Source organism: Camelus ferus, chromosome X, assembly GCF_009834535.1.
Source record: "Camelus ferus isolate YT-003-E chromosome X, BCGSAC_Cfer_1.0, whole genome shotgun sequence".
In the NCBI taxonomy this organism is placed as follows: domain Eukaryota; kingdom Metazoa; phylum Chordata; class Mammalia; order Artiodactyla; family Camelidae; genus Camelus; species Camelus ferus.
Window position 1 is genome coordinate 11,467,446 of NC_045732.1, and position 23,051 is coordinate 11,490,496.

General features: G+C 53.6%; 1 pseudogene; it reads left to right on the top strand.

The window, feature by feature from the left end:
• The first annotated feature begins 4,963 nt into the window (after positions 1 to 4,963).
• Positions 4,964 to 22,295, top strand: LOC116661856 (annotated as a pseudogene).
• Positions 22,296 to 23,051: the final 756 nt, after the last annotated feature.

Consider the following 23,051-nt stretch of genomic DNA (forward strand, 5'->3'; position numbering starts at 1 on the left):
GTGTGCTAAACACTTCTGACTGTGAATGTGGAACTCGAGTTGTTGGTGGAAGCGTGGGTCTGTTGGAACGCCCCTGGGCCCTCCTGCAGCTGTGTGAGATCATTCACGTTGTGCAGACAACGCAGGCCCTGGACCCAGGCTTTGCCGCAGGCAGTCTCAGGTAGGGTTGTCGGACCACCTCGGACACATCCACCACCCTGTCCATTGCTCATCTCGACGGTGTGCTGGTTTTGTGTGAGGTCTGTGTTGTTACCTGCTAGAAGCTTGCTCTCTGTCTCCCTCTCTCTCTGTGGTTAAAGTGAGGCAATTCTGTTGCACAGAGTTCTGGACAAACTCCCCAGGGGGCTGCCACTGGGACCCCCTTCCCCGCTCGGTGGTCTGTACTGAGAGGTGATGTGTGCTGGGGGGAGCGTGTGCGGGATGTTGGTGTCACGGGGACCTGCTTTCGGGTCAGCTCTACCACCCACCATGCATTTCCTGGTTAGGTGCTCACAGTGCATCCGGCTGGTCAGAAACCCCCACAGATCCTGCCTCACCAGGGCTGTGTCTGCCTCTGACTCCCATGGTGACCCAGCGCGGCCTGTGACCGCCTAGGGGTGGTGAGGAAATGAAGCCTCATGGGCACAGTTGCTTGCCTGATGGCACACAGCTAGTAAGGGGTGCTGTGCCTGGAAGTGTCTGCCTGATGAAGCCCCAGTTTGGACGTAGCCACGCACTTGACAATGGCCTCAGATGCCAGAGCATGTTGGGAACAACAGCCTCGAGTCCCAAGTGTGTCCACAAGTTAGACTTCACCATGCATCCCTTTCCGATCACTGGTTCCAGAAGTACTTAAGAAAGGAGGAGCCGGTGGTGTGTTACTTGAGTCGTCCAGAGGAGTCAGAAATTTTCCTCTCTTCTTTGGCGGAGATGATGATTAACCCATAGCATCGGTGATGGCAGAGCAGTCCAAAAATGTTTAGGTATGTTGGGAATGTTCGCACGCAAGGAAATTTTACCGAGAACCTGACTGCCTGCCTCTCTGGAAAAATGCAGCTTCCCTCCTGATGGTTCTTCACAGGGACCCAAAGCAACAGATGCATTTGTGTGTCTAACGGACTCTCAGGTGATGGCGTGACCTTGTGACCTCTGCCCATAGAGGCACTCACAGCCCCGCGGTGAGAGGGGAGACCTTGGAACGGTGCTTGGAGAGAGCGATGAGCCCTGCGCTGGGGTGACCTGGAGGTGGGGAGACGGCAGGGCTGGCGGAGCTGGGGGCTGTGTGATAAGGAGCCAGCTGTGCAGAAGACAGGGAGGCGGGGAGCAGAGTGCTGGGACCCGAGAGCGAGTCTGGTGACGTCACAGGCCCATCCTGAACAGATGGAATATGGAAATAGAGCCGCCTCCTCTCAGAGGTGCTGACTGTGGGCGCGGGCTGACTGTCTCTGTACCATGGTTAGAAATGTAGATTTGAGTAGTAGCAGTGCTCATGAGCTTTTAAGAGCATTTGATACATAACTTTTTAATTAAAAATAATTTTTTTGGCTATTAAGTGTGGTTTATGTCCTCTTGTAGGGTATCCGCGCTACTGGGCAGCATTGAATGTGGCCTTCCCTCCACGTGTCAGATTAGTTTTGTTTCCCTCTGCAGGCCTGTTTCAGACCTTCCATCTCCCTGTGTCCTTCACAGCCGCCAGTTGGATGAGGGCGGTGTGGCGCTGGGCTCCGGAAAGAGCCCGCGTGCCCCCTGCTTGGGAGCTGCCCTCCCCTTGGTACTGTGTCGCAAGCATGTTCTGCACGAGAATGAACAACCTCACCTGCATATCATTTGCTGGCTTTCTGAAATTCAGCTGCCATTTCAATCTCTTGGTACGGCTGACTCCTTGCTTCAGGGTCCACACAGGTCTGTGTGCAGGGAGACACTTAAGTGCTTAATCACTGGCAAAGTCCTTAAGGCACCATGTTTTCTTGAGCTTTGTCTCTGGATCTTGCTATCACCATTGACTTTTTCCTTGAAAATACCCAAAAAAGGGGGGAATGTATGTACATAAACAGACACACGTACACAGCAGACACATGCAACATACATGATACAGACACGAAGACACACGTTATCTACAGAGTAGTCGCTTGGAACCTATTTGAAACCCAGATTGTACTGTGACCCCTGCAGAACCCTAAATTCCCATCTTCCGTCCTTTTTCTTCGTGACCCTGATTTCCTGAATGCTTACCAGCTGGGACATTAAAAACCAATTAGTGGTTTTATGGCTTTGACTTTGCAAGTTTAGCGAGAGGCCAAGAAAAGATCAGGGTATGGGACAGACTTGGGCCAGAAATTGCCAGGCTAATGAAACTCTAAAGTTCAACGTGGGGTGGGCCACAGGGACTGCTCTTCTAGAATGAGAAGTGACAGGGCAGCACACGCTACCGAGGCTCCCCGCCCCCCCCCCCCCCCCCGCCCCGCCTCCGCCGAGAGCGCCCACAGGTCATGCAGAGGCTACCCCGCTGGGAAGATGGGAAGGAGCCTGTGGGGCCTGCGGATGAGAGAAGCCAGGCTCCCACCCCGTGCGCAGGGCTTTTGCTCTGAGTCTTGGCCGACCTCTCAGGGGGACTTTGCCTCCCATAGGTGTGTTCTCTACCCTTTCTGGGTGGATGTCAGCACATCCTAAGCCACTTCGGAAATACAGCTCTTTTTAAATTTCACATATTAAATGTGAAGCCAGATGGCCAAAGGCACTTAGCTTTTTAGCAATAAACTGTAGCTGATGTAATCCTCCGTTTCAGTGAGGTGGTGGGTATTTATTAAATAATAGATACTAGGTACTCGCATGTCATCTGCTGATGCTAGATTCTGAGAGGTTTAGTAAGAGAGTAAAACGTTCAAGTGTACCTCAACTCTTTGAAATGAAATATTGGGGAGGCATTCGTCAATTGCCATGAATTAGGTTTCACCATCTAAGAGGCACAGCGGCTTAAATGGAAGGGGAGGCCCGAGGCTCACTTCTGCACGCAGGCCACATGACGTAGTGCATGACCGGACATCTGAGCCGGGAGTCACGCTTCTGCGACTGAGCTGTCTGCTGTTTGCATCTGAATGCCATTCTGTGTTTTGTAACCTGCCAGCTGCTTGACTGTGTATTGTTCTCTAAACCATTGATTGCATTGTTCAATTTATTTTGATAACTTCTAGTCTTAGTGTGTACCTAATACATTTTTTTTTGGAAAAAACTAACTCCTTGTAGCTGGGTGAATAGTTTCTTAATTTGGAAGCAGAGAAGAAACCGGCCAGCCCCTGTTTGGGATTCCCTGGGGACTGTCACTCTTCCAGACGCTGAGCCCTTCCAGCTGCTGGCTTTGGCCCAGGGTCCACTGTGTCTGTGTTCCCGGCAGCTGGTAGACAGGGGCCAGGGGGGCAGTTTGATGTGGTCTGAGTTCTGCTCTAGGGCAGCCATCAAACCTGGAAGGGACCTTTGTCCTGAGGACATAGCAAAAGAGATGTGCATAGGGGACTTGACTCTGAGTGCAGCTGCCTGGATGGGGTTGGGACCTCTGTACCAGCCAGGCCTAGAATCACGTCCCAAGAGGCAGGTGCACCTCCCAGGTCCCAAGGTCGCTGGTTGTGTGTGTGTGTGTGTGTGCGTGCGCGGGGGGGGGGGTCTTCTCTCTGGCTGGCTACGGGACATCTCTTGTTGGCACGTGTGCTACACCTACTGGTTCTCTGACTACACCTACTGGTTCCTCCTGTTAGAGTCTCCTTTTAACTACTCCAAGGCTGTCTCCTCAATGGAAAACAGTCCTTCCCTTCAATGGAGGGGTCAACTGGAGGATCATTTTATTAGTCAGGTTGGAAGAATGTGTGTCAGCAAAAGCAACAAAGGCATGGCCGGCTGATGGGTTGCGAGTTTGACAGTAATTGTAATACCCGCTAGCTTTAGCTACAGCGTAGACAGACATGCTTGTGAAGCATGTCTGCATGTGTTTTGTAGGGGTGTGTGTGTGTACGTACGCATATAAATACACATCACGGAAAGGTAGAAATGGATATGGAAATGGATAGGGGTGTGGGAAGGTCAGTGACTCACAGCAGCTTGCAAAGAAAGTCTTTGTTCTTCTTGTTTTTAATAATACACTACTCATTTTAAAGGTTTTATTAATTTATTTGCTGCCTGTCTTGGAAATTTCAATCCCTTTGTCTATGGCAATTTCCCGAAATAAGCCACATGAAAATGTTGCAATGTCAAATAAATCCTTATGAATATCACAGTGCGAAGATTTCCATACACATTGTTTTTACATGTTTGTATAAAATACACGTTGCCCCAAATGGCAGCTTGTGCATACATGCATGTTTGTCTGTAACATGTGTACGTGTGTTTTTTACCTCCTCCTTTCCTGTGCTGTGTGTGACGCGCTAGGGTCCCGCCTGATTTCCAGGGCAACGTTTGGATGTGATGCCTTGCGGTAGGAATTGCAGTGGGGGCAGATGTGGGGAAACGAGTGTGGGTTTAATTCCTTAAAATGCGTGCAGGAGGTTAAGGAGGTCTGGGTCCAGTCCCGTCTGGGGCGGAGATGTTAACTGGAGCCATCGGTTCATTCTCGTTCCTTCCTCCTGCAGACGAGCGGATGCCCGGTGTGCAGAGGACAGTCCAGGAGCACCGCGGGGCCCGCGGAAGCCGTCCCCGGACTCTGAGCCACCTCGTGCCCGGGAAGCCCCTGAGGGGCCCTGGGAGGGCCGCGGCGAGCGGGGACCCTACCTCGCGACTACAGATACTCGGAGGACCCCGCGCGGGGGCAGAAAAACGGCACCAAAGCGAAGAACGAGCAAGGGGAGAAAAAGCAAGAGGCCGAAAGCGACAGAAGAAGACACAAGGAGGAGAAAGGAAGGCGTGGAAGAAAACAGGAAGGCAAGGTACACGGGAGGGACCGGAGCTGGGAAAAGAAAGCAGGCGCCGTCAAGACAGCCTGCGCCGCGGCCGGGAAGCCGGGCCGGGAGCCGCGGCCCCGCCGAGCCGGGCCGGCAGCATGTAGACGAGCGCGCAGCCTGCCCGAGGCGCGCGCCGCTCGCTTCCCGCTTCCAGCCCCCGCACGCGGCGGCCATGGAGACCTCGCGCTCCCCGTCGCCTCAGTTCGCGCCCCAGAAGCTGACGGACAGACCCCCCTGCTCATCCAGGACGAGAACGCCACCAGGTACCGTCTCGGGCCGGCGGCCGGATGCCTTCTCCCCCTTCGCCGCTCCCTTCCTACTGCGGGGGGGGGGGGGGAGGTCTCCATGCCTCTTCCCTGGATGGTGTAGGATCACCGCTTGCCTCCGGGGACTACCGTGGAGGGGCGCCCACAGCTGTAGTTGGATCTTTAACTTGGAGGCTTTCCTGCCCCACAGCGGGAGGTGAAGGAGGCAGTAGACTGTCCCCAGTCCCCTTCATCCAAGTCCAACACACTGATGTCTGCGTGACCTGTGGGCACCATCTGCACTCTGGGGCCACCTTTCCCGATGGTCAGTTGGTCCTTCTGTTTGCAATCAGAATCAAGTTTAACCTGAGCGTGAGACTTCAAGCAAAACTGGTGTGTTTCTCATAATGTGCAGTATTTCCACACTCCTTTTTATAGATGTTTTTATGTGGAAAGGCTGAGCTGGCATATACCTTAATGCAGAAGAAAAGTGGATCACATTCCATGGTGCTGTGGTCAGGTTCCGGCATGGAAGTGTCTGTGGTACCTGCTGATGTTGGTAGATGTCATCAGGCAGGGACCAGTAGTCAGGAGTGCTGACCGTTCACCTCTCGCCTCCTCCCTGGGTGCCCTGCAGAGCTGAGGAATGGAATAAAGGGAGAATTTCCTTCTCATTCTTGAGAACACTGGTTCTCAATCGGGGGGGAGGGCGATTCTGGCCCCCAGGGGACACTCGGAAGTGTCTGCAGTGTTACAGCTGTCGCAGCTGGTGGGGGTGGGGGTGGGGATGGCTCCTTTGTTCCTGTCATCTCGTGGGTAGAGGCCAGGTCACCACGCAGCATCCTCCAGCGCACAGGACCACCCCTGCAGGGAAGTATGTGGCCCTGCATCTCAGGACTGTCCAGTACAGTGGCCATACGAGTGGAAGTTAATGAACATTGAATAAAACCCGTTCCCCGTGTGTCCCATGGGGCTGGTGGTGCCGCACTGGGCAGCGCAGCTGCCATGTTTCCATCCCCACGGAGAGTCCTGTTGGGCCGCCCTCCTCTAGACTTGTGGATTTTTTTTTTTTTTTGGACTTAAGATAACTCAGTGGAGAGGAGATGTTACTGGTACCATCCCATGTCTCCAAGTGTGGCATCAAAACCGCAGCTTCATCTGCTCTGTGTCATTCAGAATGCAGGTGTCACCTTGGGGTCCTTTTAGTTGGTAACATTGTTAAGCTCTGAACAGAAGGAGAGGCTATAAAGTGGTCTGTGTGTGTGTGTGGAGAGGTTGTGACACCATTGCAGCCAAGCCGCCTTGGGTCCCTCGGTTTTCGGGAGCTGGTCTGGGTGCAGTGAGCTCCGCTGAGAAATGGCCACTTGCTTGCACGGTGCTGATGCCGTCTGTTAACTGGAGGAGGTGGGTAGTGTTTTTTGCTTTCTCTTGCCCAAAGTGAGTGTGGATATTCTCATGGTGTTTTTTCTCTGAGTTTGAGGTGGATTTCACCAGGCAGCTGTTATACCTGTGGCAGCACTGAGTGGTGGCGTTTAGGCATCCACACGATTTGTGGCCCTGTCAAGTATGTTTGGGACAATAGATGTTATCTTTAACCAGTGTCCCTCCTGCACAAGCCCTTGTAGAGAGCCTGAATTGCGGTCAGCGTCCAGACCTAACTCCACATGTGTCCTCTTGGGAGCATAGTCAGGCAGATGGTGGCCACGCCACCCTCGAAGTTGCTGCCAAGGAAGTCACTCGTAATGTACGGAATGAAATGTCCCCGTCCCTAGAGGGTGTTAGCAGTTCCTGGTGGCCTGAGCGAGTGGACTCCCACCTCATCCCTCCCGGTCCCATCTCTTTCTCCTTCTCATTCCCCTGTTGGGGCACCAGCCAGGGTGCAGAGCAGCCTGAGTCGGTGCACCGCACCTTCCCGAATTCAGCAGGTGGCCTCTGAGCATCTCCTAGCTGCCCGGCCCCAGCAGGGATGCGGACGAGGAAGCAAGTGCAGCATTGTAGCTGCAGGGAATTTCACAGTAGTCATTCACTCCCAGCAAAAGTGCACCAATCCTGTCCCCAAACCAGGAAGCTTACTTGTAAATCTTTCAAAATTTTAAGGTTTTTGTTTTTACTACCAAATGGAGATGGTGCACAGCAGTATCTGTCAGAGTTAGGGATTTGATTGTTCCCAGGAGTTTTCCTGAAGCCCGTTTCTGGGTTTAGGAGGCGAGGAGAGCTGCTTCGGGGCGTTTGGGCAGTGTTACCGTCACCTCGGGCGTCTTTGTTTAAGAACCTCCTGAGTGGGCAGTGTACTTTCTTGGACCCAGAATGGCACGCAGGCTGAGGGCTCCCTTGTGACTGGGTGTGTGAGTGGAGCCGGCTGCACTGTTTGCTGTCGGGGGCTGGGCCTCTGTGGGCAGCGGGCAGCTCACCTGGACGGAGTCACTGCTGCAGAGGAGCCGCTGCCTGGAGAGGTGGACGGGGCCGGCACCCCTACGTCCTCCGTCCCTTCTGGTCCTGCCTCTGCGGTAGGAACCGCGGAGATCTGCTTGCGGTAAGGTCTTGTCTGCTGTGTTTTGTCCTGATTTTGGAGAAGAACTTCATCAGACTTTCTGAATGAGAAAGTCTGGACAGGTTTCAAGAGAGAGAGTGTGTGCTTACAGATGCTCAGAAAGAGATGCTTTGTTGGGAAGTCTAGGGCAGCCTGCGGAGGGGTTGTTTTGGTTGTTTTGTTTTCTCCTGATACGCCTTCCTTTGCTGGAAATCAAGTTTCTCCATGAATTGGGGGGATGTGGAGGGTGCAAATACAGGCTGACTTTAAAAGCCACTCACTGGTGATCAGGGCTTCTAAGCGCGGAATGAAAGGAATGGAATGGAGAGGGCTTCTTGTTTGTGTGTTCTTGCTTGGATGAGATGCCAGAATTTTCCTTCTGACGTTTCACATATGTCAGTGGTACTCTCTGCAGAGTTACAGCCTTTTAAAATTTATCCACCAGGAAGGCGTAACGGGCTATATATGATTAAACCTAGATAAACGCATCTGCTCTCACTGGTTTCTACTGGAGGGGAGAAGGAAATACAGGATTATTTCATTTTAGCCTGCATGTCACACACTTCTGAACAAGGGAAGAACCATCCTGTGTTCCCTGCCACCACTTAGAGGGGAGAAACAGCCTTCCGGTTGAGCACCCTCACATCACTCCTGCTGCATAAAGTTAACGTCCATCAGGGGGTCATTGTAGAAATGGTCTCAGGCTGAGTTAGAAACAAGTTGGGAGTTTGTGGTTGTTCAATTTCGGCTGGTTTTTTCCTTCCCTTCCAACCACCAGCAGAGGGCGCTCTTTCTCCAGTCTGTCCTTTAAAAATATCCGAGACAGATTTTCATCCTGGTGGCCCTGGTCCACGGGGTCCCGGACCAAGCCCTGTGCCTCCACCAGGCCGTTTCTTTCCATTTTCCTTCTCTGATCTCTGGGTGCTCCAGGTGTCCCTGACGCTCCTTTCACCCAAAAACTCGTTTTAAAAAGGGAGTCTGTGTTTTTCACGAGTCACTTGAGGAAAACACACAAGTCGTGTGTCCTATGTTTGCTGCTGGATCCCGGTCTCACAGGCATGAGATCCATGCGAAGGGCCCCGAAGTGCAGGGCCAGTGGCAGGCAGTGGGGCAAGCCTCTGAGGACACTTCCTGTTGGGCGGGGGCTCAGTGTCCACTCAGATCACAGCCACCCCACGGGAGTCCTCGGCCACCTGGAGAACCACGTGGGCACTCGGCTTTGCGAGACGCTGGCCAAGGCACTGATGAGGTTCTGTGAAATAGGCCTGTCCACCGCAGGGTTTCTTAACAAGAACATGTCACTGAGTGGGCTTGTTAACACCGGCTCTGCCGCTGACCTAAGAGCAGGAGAACGTGAGCCCGCCCTCCTGTGTGCCGGTCAGCCCCTGGATGCACCTTCTGGCCCCTGTAGGTGTGCGGGTGCCTCTTTGGAAACAGAAGGGCACCTGGACACCCACGAGGGTCAGCAGACTGAGGTGGGGCAGCAGGCACTCCGGACCTCGTCCCGTCCCGGTTGTGTGACCGGAGGCTCCCTTTGCTGGGGTCTCCCCGTGGCCTGCAAGGGGACGCATGGGACCAGCCAATAGTCTCTGGCGATTTCTCACTCAGGCTGTGCCCGGGTGCAGAGCGTCCTCAGCTGACGGCCCTTTCCTTGCAGAATCGAGCGGGTGATGGACAACAACACCACGGTGAAGATGGTGCCCGTCAAGATCGTGCACTCGGAGAGCCAGCCCGAGAAGGAGAGCCGCCAGGGCCTGGCCCGCCCCGGAGCCGCCCGCGCTGCCCAGTGGGCTGGAGCGCGACCAGATCAAGACGCTGAGCACGTCGGAGCAGTCTTACTCACGCTTCTGCCTGTACAGCCGCCAGGGCGCCAAGCCCCCGGCCCCCGGTGTCCCGGTGCCCCTGCCAAGGACAGCCGGGCCTCCCCGCCGGCTCTGGGCTACGTGAAGGCCAAAGAGAGGACTGCCGAGGACCTCAAGTCGGAGGAGCTGGCCCGCGAGATCGCGGGCAAGGATAGGTCCCTGGCCGAGATCCTGGACCCCAGCGTGAAGATCAAGACCACCATGGACCTGATGGAAGGCATCTTCCCCAAGGACGAGCACCTCTTGGAGGAAGCCCAGCAGCGGAGGAGCTGCTCCCCAAAATCCCGTCTCCCAGAAGCACGGAGGAGAAGTGAGTACACGCTGTCCCTGGTCCTGCCTTGCGCTGGGCGTGTTCTGCCCCACGCCCCCTGGGTTACGAGGACCAGGGGCATGTCTGTCTATTGGTTGTCGTGATTGCTCTCTGGGGACAGGGTTCCGTGAGGACTGCCTGGTGCTTAGCCATTCCTGGCTCCTCTGTGACCCTCCCGAAAGGGAGGCTAAGGTGCGAAAGGCCCCGCTCTTCAGCACCTGGCAGAGGTGTGAAAATGCTGCAGCTGGAGGCCAGCATGTTCAGGTGATGCCCTCAGGGCTCCTCTCTTGGGCAGTGGTTCTCAGCCGGAAGCGTGCTCCCCCCAGGGGCTGTCGGCAACGTCCGGGTACAATTCTGGTTGTCACGACTGGGAGAGGGGCTCCTGGCATCTGTCTGGGTGGGGACCAGGGGTGCGACTCGCCGTCCCACGGTGCTCAGGATGGCCCCCCAACAGAGAACGGTGCAGCCCCGCATGTCACCAGTGCTGCGGTTAAGGAGCCCGTCCCAGGAGGAGTGAAAGTTCAGGCTCCTGAGTGTCTGTTTATGAAAGAGGCTCTTGTTGTTGTTGGTTCAGCTGAGGGGAAGACCTGGCTTTAAGTGGTTCGGCAGCGAGCACTTTCCAGCCTCTGTCACTGAGTCGTGTGCCCGCAGAGGTGTGCCTGGTCACATCTCCTGTGGACGTACACGGTCTCCAGAAGCATCACTGGTTGACAGTGGGCCAGAGGCCCAGTGAAACACAGCAGCAGAGGAGAAATGGGCCTGGCTGGGCCACCGCAGGGGGCGGCGCATGTGGCTGCGGGTACAAAGGTGCACGTTGAACTTGGCGCCCGTGGCCCCGCTCACAGATAGCGGCTCATGACTCCCTGTAGACCTCAGGTTCCTGGTGAAAACCCTCCCTCCCAGGCGGGGCCCTGGAGAACCCATTCGGCCGGGTGTTTAGTTCTGACGTGCTCACCTACTCTTCCCCGCTTTGCTGCCTTCTCCCCCTGGCTGGCGTCCTGCCGTTAGAGCACCAGCCAGGTCTCGGGGCTGGGGTGCCTCCATGGTCACGATCAGGGCTGACTGACGTTCTCGTGGTTTTTGACCCAGGAAGGAGGAGCCGAGTGTGCCGGCGGCCGTGTCCCTGGCCACCAGTTCCGCCTACTACAGCACATCCGCCCCCAAGGCAGAGCTGCTGATTAAGATGAAGGGCCTGCAGGAGCAGCAGGAGCCCGAAGAGGAGTCAGGCAGCGGCTTGGACCACGACCTGTCCGTGAAGAAGGTAAGGAAGGTGGAATTTGAAACGAGAGTGCGCTGGCTCCCAGGTGGGCGGGCAGGGGGGCAGCACCGGCTCCACCCCCAGCCTGGCCCTGCGCCGCGGGGCGGGCGGCCTCTGTGTTGGGCTTGTATGCAGGATGCTGATGTCTGGGCCTGCACATCCAGTGCTTTGTGGGTGAGTCTTTTTTTTTTTTTTTTTTTCCCTCTCATGTTGCTTTTTTTTTTTTTTTTAATTGAGTTATAGTCATTTTACAATGTTGTGTCTAATTCCGGAGTAGAGCACAATTTTTTAGTTATACATGAACATACATGTATTCATTTTCACATTTTTTTCTCTGTGACCTACCACAAGATCTTGTATATATTTCCTTGTGCTATACAGTATAATCTCGTTTATCTATTCTACATTTTGAAATCCCACTCTGTCCCTTCCCATCCCACGTCCCCTTGGCAACCACAAGTTTGTATTCTATGTCTGTGAGTCTGTTTCTGTTTTGTATTTATGTTCTTTTTTTTTTTTTTTTTAAGATTCCACACATGAGATCTCATATGGTATTTTTCTTTCTCTTTCTGGCTTACTTCACTTAGAATGACGTTCTCCAGGAACATCCATGTTGCTGCAATGGCGTTATGTTGTCAGTTTTTTGGCTGAGTAGTATTCCATTGTATAAATATACCACTTCTTCTTCTTCTTATCCAGTCATCTGTCGATGGACATTTACGCTGTTTCCATGTCTTGGCTATTGTAAATAGTGCTGCTATGAACATTGAGGTGCAGGTGTCTTTTTGAAGTAGAGTTCGTTCTGGATATATGCCCAGGAGTGGGATTCCTGGGTCATATGTTAAGTCTACTCCTAGTCTTTTGAGGACTCTCCGTACTGTTTTCCACAGTGGCTGCACCAAACTGCATTCTGTGGGTGAAGCTTCTGTTCTAAGATTGGGCCTCTCCACCAGGGTCTCTGTGCTGTCTCTTTGCAATGAGATCCAATGTCAGATTCGTTAAGTGGGCACCGTTCTCTTTCATTTTAAGATCAGCTGATACGTCCCTTCTACCACCCCTGAAACCCTTAACTGTGTGACTTTCAGCAAGGCACATGTCCTCTTTGAATATCAAATACCTGTAATGAGATGATCTTAAATCCTACCGTGGATTGTCAAGTTCTTTGTCAACCAAAAACATCATTTGTTCAACTCCAAAAACTCGTCCAGGGACTTGGGCAAATGGCAGTAGACAAAACAGAACAGAGCCCCTCCTTCCCTGAAGGTGCTGATGTGCTTACAGAGGAGGTGGACAGCCAGCACAAAAACCGACATACAGCACAGGGACCGTGGGCCAATCCCGGCCCCCCACCTACTTTTGTGAGTAAAGTTTTATTGTAACACAGCCACGTTCATTCGATTACACATGGTCTCTGACTTGTGCACCACAGCAGTAGTGTTGCGTAGTCGCGGCAGTGACTGTAAAATGGCCTGTCAAGTCTACAATACTCACTGTCCGGCCCTGTACAGAAAAAGTTTGCCAGCCTTTGATGTAATAGGTCGGGCAGTGAGGAATTTAAATCAGAGTGAAAGAGTAAAGAGAGGTGGAGTATGGTTACAGAGAGGGCTCTGATGAGCTGATGATGGAACAGAGGCCTGGAGTTGGGGATGTCTGGTTGTGCCCAGGGATGAGGGGGACAGCAAGTTCAAAGGCCCCAGGGTAGGAGCTTCACGGCATGTTGGAGAAGCAGCAGAGGCCAGTGGCAGGACCTCTGTGGACAAGGAAGAGGGAAGATTGGAAATGCGGTCAGGATGAAATAGTGTGGAGCCATGAGGTCACGGTAGGGACAGTGATTGCTGTCAGTGCCAATGTGTCATTACTCCCGGAGGAACTTTAAATCTTCATGGCATGTCAGCAGGCCAGACCTGTGACATCCAGGTGTGATTACCTGTTTTTTTACCAGAAGGACTTGGCATAAAGGACAACAAAATTAGCTAAAGAAAGTGATTTTCGGATGATGGCATGTGCTGTTTATACCAGGGCTCTGAGGGTGCCTGCACACAGTCAGTACCAGAAAGCCAAAAGGAGGGAACCAGCATTTGTGAAGACTTTCTGTGTGCTTAGCACTTTAGAAAAGGGTTTGGACAAGACTTTTGTAAAGGATTCTGTTGAAAGTTTCCTTCAGTGTCAGAGGTGGTTAAAAAAAATGCCATTCGTTGGCTTCAATATGATAGACAGATGTGTTCCAGAAGAAATATCATGACCCACGCATAGAAGAAATTACTTTCAGTTTAGGAAACAGTATCTTTTTTTTTTTTTTTTTACTCAAAATGGAAAGGAAGAGTGAGAGTTTTTTGGTCCTGGGACTTTGAAAGGCCCCCGATATCTGGCACAGTACCATTTGCTTGCTTCTGGTTGTGTTTTCCATATTCTTAAATAAGTTTTAAGGAAGTTTTCAATATTCTCATAAAGCTAGAAAAAATGTACAGTTTGGACAACTTTAATTCAGTCTCCACCTGAGATGCAAAGAACTGTGTTCTTCACAACATGCCTGTTTCCGGTGATGTAACGAATTTGGGAAGTGGCGGCCTTGGTACCGCCTGCCTTATTCTGTCTGGCACCTTTTCCGATTTCCTTGGGGGCAGGGGATGCTGGACACCGCCTGGCCGTAGACGATTTAAGGTGAGTCCCGTGAGCGTGCCCTCCTGATGACCCACCCCCATGATTAAATTCTTAAGCTGATTTGACATTTCTAGCTCAAGTCAGCTTACTTCGGGCAGGTTCGCCGTAAGCAGCAGATGCTGCAAATCGCAGTTCTCTGTGGTGCCTGTGACTCATTAATCCTGCTCTTCGGCTAGTGGCCCACCTTGTCTGAGCTCCCTCCTCCCAGTGCCCACAGGTCGGCGCTGTCATGTGCTCACGGAGTGTGCGGGGGCACAGGGGGACAGAGTGCCGAGCAGGTGCGCTTGGGAGAACTCGATCGTCACTTGACGGGAAAACAGCAAGACCCCCTAAAGCCCCGTGCGCTGGACGCTTCGGGGGCACCTCTGCTGTCGTGATCGCAGTCACTGGTGGTCACACAGCCAAGTTTCCCTTCAGGTGACCCCGTTTTAGGAGCACGGAAGCCCCCACGCAGGGATGCAGTGAGTGATTCTGGGGGCCAGTGGAACATGACACAAGGAAGGCCAGGTGTCCTCTCAGCGTCTTTCAGAGCCAGCATCTGCACTTCACATAATGACCCTTTGAGGAAGGAGGGGAAGGAGTTTGTAGTAAACATCTGTGCAGGGCAGTAAGGAATCAGAAAAGGAACTGGGACTCCTTCCAGAGAGCTCGGTTTCAAGGTAGCCCAGCTTTGTACTGTGGGTGCTGAAGGCAGCTCTTCCTGCACCAGCATGAAGTCCTCGTGACGATGATTGCTGAAGAAAGGTGAAACTGGAAAGTTGCCAATAATGCTGAGTAGAGTTCCTCATCCGTCCAGTCTCCTAAATGCTTGAGTCCTTCACTCAGGTTAGGGCTGGAGCCAGGCTAAGAATTTGGGAAGTTCTCCATCCCCGTCATCTAGTCTGTGCTTTTCCCTCAAGTAATGAATTCCTCAACTAGGGCTGCCTCTCCGCTGTGGGATTTGAGGTTGACTTCAGTGGTCTTCCCAGGCAGGTAGCTAAGCCGACGCACAGATACGCGAGCGCCAGCATGCGGGCTCTCACACTCTGAGCGGAAATGTCAGCGCGATCTGGATGCATACGGTTTCAATTCCCAAGGGAAGAAAGTGCTTTGACCTCCTGAGCTGGGAAAGCCAAAAGCAGTTTATAAATTCCACGTGGTCTTTTTGGAGAGAAAAACCTTGCCGGTTAATCAGCAGTGAGGGTGGCTATCCTGTTACCATTTTAGTCTGCCGGGTAGCCAGACATCCTGATAACCCCCAGGCAGACTGAACCAAGGGGAGGCAGCATCCCATTGAGAGCTCACGCCTTCTACATTCGTGGACCTTTTTTGGTCCATAAATACTAGATGGACATCCTCTCTCAAAGCATATTCCTGAGACAGTGATGACACGTGAGCAGGTACCGTGATGTGGTTCAGTGGGTCTCCCCAAGGTGGTTTGATTTTTTTTTTTTTTTCCTCCTGCCCAAATAGTCACTGGGATGGGGCAGTTCTGACCTAAATGGGGGCAGTGAACTCAGAGCAGCTTCTCCTCCTGCATTTGCACCCTGGTGGTTAGCGCTGGGGACAGCCCTGGCTGAAGGACGAGCATGGGCTCCGCACTGTGCACGTGGGGCCTTCGTGTGTCCCGCCTCACTCCTGGAGGTGGGGCGACTGCGCCTCCTCTCCACTGAGCCCTGCGGGCCCCGTCTAGGGTCTGAGTCTGGAAACTGCCGCAGAGAAGGGGTGACGGCTTGTACTGTTCCCACGGTACACGGAATGTGAAAGTGTGTTGTTCATTCTAACAGAGTGACCTTCAGACTCCTGATCAGGCTTGAACGTTCCCATGAATTGCTTAATCTTCCTTTGGTGTGTGAAGCTGAGCACTGTTTGAATTTTCAGCCCTCTTCCTGTGGGCTCGCCCAGTGATGTGTCGGCCCTCGTAAACCCTGATCTGCTGTGTCCATGGACACAAGACAGGGTTAGTCGAGCAGATCTCGCGCAGGGCTGGTGGCAGCGGAGTTCCCGAAAGGGCAGTGGCTCCTCCTCTGTGACTGTGCGCAGGCAGGCAACGTGCTGAGTCCACTGTCGGTGCATTTAGGGCAGAAAGCCATCCGTCAGCGTGAGAAAAGGGCTTTTCTGGACGACGGCCTTACCGGCTGTCCTCCCTTGGAACTGTCCCTTTAGTTTTTCTCATATGTAATGACAGAGGAGACAGATAATCTGCTTTGTCTGCCCCTCAAATGAGACCATATGGTGCCGCCTCACTTCAGGATGGGGGCTGATTTAAAGGTCTTGTATGTGTTCATTTTTACTCTCTACAAATTAATCCTTTAGAGGCCTGGTAGGAGCAAGGAATGGGGAGCTGGTGTTTAATGGTCACAGTTGCAGTATTGGAAGGTGAAAAGATGTGGAGGTGGATGGTGGTGCTGGCTGAAGAGGCACGTGAATGCACCTGGTGCCACAGGACAGCAGGCTGTGAAATGGTAACTGTTACAGTGTGTACATTTTACTGCATTGAAACAGATTCGCCATTTATTTTGCAGTGTGGATCATGTTGAGATCGGCAGTTTATCCTAAAAGACTCTTGAGTTCACTGATACTCTTTATTTGTCGTAATGTTTAATTGCTAATTCTGCGTAGAGGACACTTTCTAATCCTGGAGTTCAGTACCAGATGTAAGACTCGGCAACTTCTGGGGGTATGAGTCTGCACATTGGGAACTTGCAAAGAATGAAGCACAAAGTATCACGGAGGCCTGAGGGTCCTTGCAGACACAGAGGTTGCCGTGGGGTTTACGGTGAGGAGCCCCGAGGGGCCAACTCCTGCCTCGTCTGCTAGGGCAGTACCAGGAGAAGAGGGTTCTGTTTCACACCTAAAGGAAACACCCATGGTTAAACAGGGAGTCATTATCCTCCCCCTAGTCTTAGAGATCCTGTTACTTGAGGATGCAGAGCAAGGTCTCACGCAGGTTCCGCTGGGTCGCTCGCAGATCCCGGATGCGGCGATCTGACCCCCGGGTTGGCGGCGGCCCTAACGCGTGCCTGCCGCCCTGTGCCCGCAGCAGGAGCTCATCGAGAGGCATCGGCCGCAAGCTGCACGTGCTGCGCGAGGCCCGGCAGAGCCTGCTGGAGGACATCCAGGCCAACAGCGCGCTCGGGGACGAGGTGGAGGCGCTCGCCAAGGAGGTCTGCAAGCCCAACGAGTTCGACAAGTTCCGCATGTTCATCGGGGACCTGGACAAAGTGGTGAACCTGCTGCTGTCGCTGTCCGGCCGCCTGGCGCGGGTGGAAAACGCCCTCAACAGCCTGGACGACAGCACGCCCCCCGGAGACCGGGTAGGTGCGCGCGGACGCGGCTGCGGGGCGTCGCCCGTCCTGGGCCGGCGGGCCCAGCGCCTGGGGAGCTGTTGACGTGTAGGGGGCTCCCTCCCTCTCCAGTTGAGGGGCCGCTGTGAGCTTGCGGGGGACTTGACATCTTTTTGTACCTTCGCACGATGGTTCCTAGTATTTGTCTCCTCCTTTTTCCTCACCACGGGTAAGTGTGTAAGGGGAGGTCGCCCACTCCCTGACACGCCGTCAGCTCAGTGGTGACGGTGACGACCGTTGCTGCTGTGACGCAGCAAGAGGGCAGAGGGCAGGCCAGAAAGAGTCTCAGGAAAGCTGGCCTCCGTTTTCTCCTCTCCTCTCCTCTCTTTCCGCGTGTGCAGCTAGACACACGTCTTGGTGGGTCAGGCTATCAGTTTCTCACGTGGAAGGTAACATCTCCCTGACGGGCTTATTTCGTAGGTCGGAAAGCACTAATACATCTAGTTTGCTTCTTGGCGCAGGGCCTTCAAAATGATCACCTTTATCATGAATAAGACATGTTACAGTCTCTAAAAGTGGAGCCCGAAAGGCACCCCTCCCCTAGGACTGCAGGGGAGAGTGGTTTCAGGTTATGTAGAAGGGACCTTGTAGTGTGGCTTTTGGGATGGTGGTTTTCTGTGCTTGGCCGGGTAATTACAACTGTCATTGAACATACTATATAAGAGTGTAAAAAGTAACTGGGGCTTTGGACTCTGATCCCCTCTGGGTTAAGCTCATATTCCACTTTGCTGTTTTTGCCGTCTTTGCCAGATTTATCTGAAAGAACTGAGGGAAGGAACGTGAACGAGGAAGAGACTTATTTGTACATCATTGAAATACTAAATTCTCAAGTACTGATTTAAATGAAGAAGCAGCATTGGCTTTGCCCCTCAGCTCATCTTTCCCTCCCTGTACTTGGGACCGACAAAGGCTTACTTAGAACGTGGGGGAGACAGAAGGAATCGCACAGCAGGGACCACACCCGTGGTCCTCCTGGGGACCGGGCTGCACAGCCCTCGCTGCATCCCTAGGGGTCCACTTCAGAGATGAGGAGCAGACAGGCTCTTACGCCCCTTGGCTGTGCTTGGCTGATGCAGCTTCACCCTCCTGGACCCCGAAGGGAATGTCCCACCGCTGCGTCCAGGTGTGGCTCGGTGGCCCGGTCTCCAGTGTGGCTGGCACTGGATGAAAATCTCGGCCTAGGCTTGGGGAAGTGGACGTTTTCAGACACAGACATGCGAACGAGTTAAAAGACGTGGAGTCAGGCTTTAGAAAGAAGGCTTCCCCTGTCTTTGCAGTTAGAAATGAACAAGTGGGCTGACGCGGACACGGGAAGCCCTCCCTCCGTTCTCAGCGGCTTCTGGTCCGGGTGAGCCCAACTGACTTTAATAGCCTGACCCACATTTCTAGAATCTGGTAAGGTCTGTTTCCCCCTGGGTTGGAACTGCTTGGCTCTGTCTTGTCTCTCGCCACCGTTATCTTTGTTTCACGAGCACCTGCAGGTCCAGTTGGCCCACAGAAGTGGGTGGGATACCCTGAAAGGTGGCACAGCCCGGGCACGTCCCATAGCAGCACCCAGGAGCAGTTTCTGTTTCTGGCCACGGTTTCAGAGCAGCTCTTCTTTCCTGAGGTCTCTGTGTGTGGGGGCACTTTGCAAAGCAAGGCCGCCGCCTCCTGGAAGCTCGCTTGCAGCCGTGGGTAAGCACCCACCGCCAGGTCACAGAGTGGCAGAAAAACCAGGGCTCTGCGGCGTCAGACACTCACGCGCAGGAAAGGACTCCCTGGCCTCCACCAGGCGGCCCTTGAAGATACGCAATGCACTCACCTCCTTGTCTTTTCATTAAAGTCGGAGAGTGCAGGCAAAGTCGGGGTGTGCTCCATGGGCAGAGAGCCATGGTGAGCACCATGTTCTGGAAGTGGGGTCATCGGTGTCCCCAGAGCAGGACCCTTGTAAGGAGCGAGAGGAGCTACCCCGCAGCCCTGCTCCCTCACGCGTCCTCTCCTGTAGGTCCGCTCGCCGGCCGCGTCTCCGTCTGCCGGAAGGGTTGAGAAATCCTGCCCTGGAATTTCTGTAGAGTCTGTTCCTTTTGCCAGCTGTGCTGTAGAGTTATCACCCGTAGGATCCCTAAGTCCTTCATACCATCTGAGCATCTCCTAGTTTGGTAGCACGTAGCCCCGGTGACTCTCCTGTCCGGCGCGGCTGTTTCCGTGAGCCCTTCAAGGCGGCGGAGGTGGGGAGTGGAGCTCAGGGCTCGGGGGTGGGGGGAGCCTGCGGCAGCTGCAGGGTGCCTTCGGGCCACACCCCATCAAACCTCTGGTTGCCAGGTTGGGTGGCGTCAGGGTCTCTGCTGGACTGGCCACCGAGGGCTGGGCGTTGTCGGGTCACCGGCCGGAGCCCCTGCTTTTGCCGGCTCCTCAGTGGGCTTGCCTGCCTCTCTCTGCAGCAATCCCTGCTCGAGAAGCAGCGGGTCCTGATCCAGCAGCACGAGGATGCCAAGGAGCTGAAGGAGAACCTGGACCGCCGGGAGGGCGTCGTGTTCAGCATCCTGGCCGGCTACCTCAGCGAGGAGGGCCTGGCGGACTACGAGCACTTTGTGAAGATGAAGTCGGCCCTCACCATCGAGCAGCGGGAGCTGGAGGACAAGATCCACCTGGGCGAGGAGCAGCTGCGGTGCTTGTGGGACAGCCTGCAGCCCGACAGAGGCAAATGAGGGGCCTCCCTGGCGGGGATGGAAGCTGGGCCTTCCAGCTCTGGCCCTGGGGACACGAGCCACACCCCAGCCTGTGTTGTGTCCTGTAGAGAGACCTCCCCCCCCCATAGCGTCAGGAGGGCAGTAACTTGTGCGTTTCCGTTTGCCGTGATGTATGTCATGTTGCAGTTTCCCGCCTGAATGCTGAGCAGAGCAGCTCCCTGCCAGCTGCTCCCTTTAAGCAGCCACATGCGGGGCCGGGCTTCGGTGCAGGGTGAGCTCCCGCACACAGCGGGGGCGCTGGGCCTGTGGGGCACACACGGGCCCCCGCCGGCGGCCGGTCTGCCCTGCCTCCCATCCTCGCGCACTGAAACCCCCCACCTTGGGGGGCAACCGGGTGAGCCTAGGAAGGTGCGTGAGAGGGGAAGCCTGGTGCACGTGCCCTCCTGTGACTCACCTGTGAACTCACCCGGGCTGTTGTGCTTTGCTGTTCGTCCAGAAGGGTTGAGCATCCATTGTGTCTGTCATATAGTGATGACCTGTGTCCCAGCAAAAGCCATGAACATGACGGCGAGGATAATCAGCATGTTAGGAAGGTGACTGGTTTCCAAGTGATTAAAACCCAGCGGTGAAACCAGCAGCCGACGTGTTGGCTGCCCTCACTGTGAAGTCACGCTGGAACAGGTGGCGTGCCTGCTTTAACCCGCGCACGGAGCAGACAGCTTTAGTCCTTGTCATCTGACGTCGCGGTGCAAATGACAGTTTCCTGCACAGTGAAGTTACGTGGGTTGAAAGTGTGTCTGCCAGTAACACGCTTCCTGCATATTTGTTTTGCAGGACTAACGGCGTACTTCGCAAATGACTCTCTCCGTGTGTGTAGAGTCACTAATGGTAGCTGGAAACTTCTCTCTCTCTGCCTCTCTCGGTCTGTTACCGGGCCGCAAGGGCCACATTCCTTTTACTTGTAAGAGCCTTGCCTCTGGTTTTTCAGAGGTCCTGGTGGACTATACAACATCTAAACCTGATCTTTTTCTGCCAGAGAATTCACAGGTTCTGTACCCTTTTTATTGGTTGAAATTGCAAGATTCCTTAAAACAACAACAGAAAACACTCGTGTTGTCATTTTCCAGTGAACAAGTCACAGGCCAGGGGAAGATATCTGCAAATCGTGTACGTGACAGACAATTTGTATCCAGAATGTATAAAGAATTCTCAGACTTAACAGTAAGAAGACAAACAGCCCCGTGAAAACGTGGGCAAAGGATCTAAATAGAGACTTCACCAAAGAGGACGTATGTGTGTGCATGGCAAGGGAGCACACGAAAAGCTGTTCACCCCACCGTGGCTTGCTCACAACCTCCCTACTTCTTCTCCCCGTTCGCTGAGGACCTGGTGTGTGTCCTCGCAATGCCTGCCTTGTTAGATGCATGGTTAACGGCGGGAGAAGAGCCTAGGAGAACTTCACATCGAGGTGATGTTTGGACATTGGTTTGACAGGAGGGGTCATTTTATGGCTCATTTCCTGTTAGCTCCATGAAAGAACTTTTCCAGCAGGTGGAGCTGTCCCTTTGTCAGCAGTGACTGCTTCCTTACCAAAACAGACACACACACATCTTAAAGGACGCTCGTCCACCCTAGGGGAGGCAGACGGGGCGAGCTGACTCCCAGGCTGCTGCGTGGCTGTCCGTGTGCCCCGTAGACGGGGCCAAACCGCAGCTTCAGCAGTGCAGGCGGTAAACACTCCTTTGGCAGCCCCACACCAAGCCAAAGACAGAGATGCCTTTCCACAGTTTTTATTCCTATTAAGCTATTTCTGACTTGAAAAATGCCTCTTCTGCCAATGAAGTGTCCTCTTCCTTTTCCACCTGGAGTGGTCACCGGCTGTGAAGACTGATCACATCAGAAAAGGGAAAGCTGGCTGCCCACCGACACCCGCTTCCTGCCTCGGGGAGACAACCATGGTGATTTCAGTGTATTTTGTTTTTAATTTACACAAAGCTTTTATCTCTGATTCTCCCCCCACTTACAGTATTGTGATCGTTTTGCTATGTCGATATAATGTGGAAGTAGAACTTGTGTGTCTGTATCCGGCCTTTGGTGTCTTTTGAGAACTTTCTCCTCTTTGTAGCAATACACAGTGCTCTGTTCTTTAGGGAAGCACGTATTATCACAACGGTCCTGTCTGTTTCCCTGTCTGCATCCTAAATGTCTGGTTAGCGGGGACCCAAAGATTCTGCTGAGTCAATGTACATAACTTTGTTTTTCTATGCCACAGTATAAGTATATACAATCTGGTGCTAATGTTCTGCCCTTGGCATTCCTAGGTGGTGGCCGATTCCTCACCCTCTGTTGTAGCTCAGGTGTGGGGCTCTCTGTATAGCAAGATTTCCGTCAGGGGTGTCACCTGTGGCTTTTATCCCGCCGTCCACCGTGGCAAGTGTATACAGACTTCATGCTCAGCACTCACCACTGATCTCTCGACAGGTCATCCTGTTTGACTTTAACAAAATAAATGTTGTCTTTCAGTGAATGCAGCATGTCTTTGATTTACATACAGTACATTTTTTTTAAACTCCCCCCACCAGAATATGTCAGATTCTTAAACCGCTGATAAATTGTGGGATTGATTGTGCGCGTGTATATTGGTGACTACTGATGTCAGTCTAGTAAGGCCAGTCAGTTTGCAGTCAAGAAGAGTTCAGGGACACAGGTTGTGTGGTCAGCTGTTTGCACGATAATGCTGCGTATCAAACACTTCCACATCTCAGCAGGGAATAGTGAGAAGTGTTCCTTTAGCTTGTGAATTTGTAGATCAGGCTGTTCTGTGTGCTCGTCATCTTCCTCCCGGGACTAGCAGTTTGGCCTGGGCGTGTCAGTGGCACGTGCCCAGGAGAAGAAGCCCAGTCCCTGGGGTGCTTTGCACATCTCTGGTCCTGTCACACCTGCTGACCTTCCATGGCCAAGCAAGTCCCACAGCCAAACCCCAAGTCAGAGGGTGTGGGACGTGCTCCAGCCCTTTAGTGGAGAGAACTATAACTTCACGTGGTGTAGTGTGGCTACGGGGGCTGCGAAGAGTGGTGGCAGTCGCCGGACCCCGTCTCCCGCACCAGGTCTGATGCAGCGTCGTGCTACAGCGTTCAGGACCCGAAGCCGAGTTCCCGGAGCAAAGCCACCTCTGCCACTTCAAGTCGTACGGCTGTGAGCAAGTGACAGCCTCCCCGAGTCTCCGCTTCCTCCTCTTGTCGTTGGAGCAGAGCTGTTGTGTGGCCACGTGAACTGATATGTT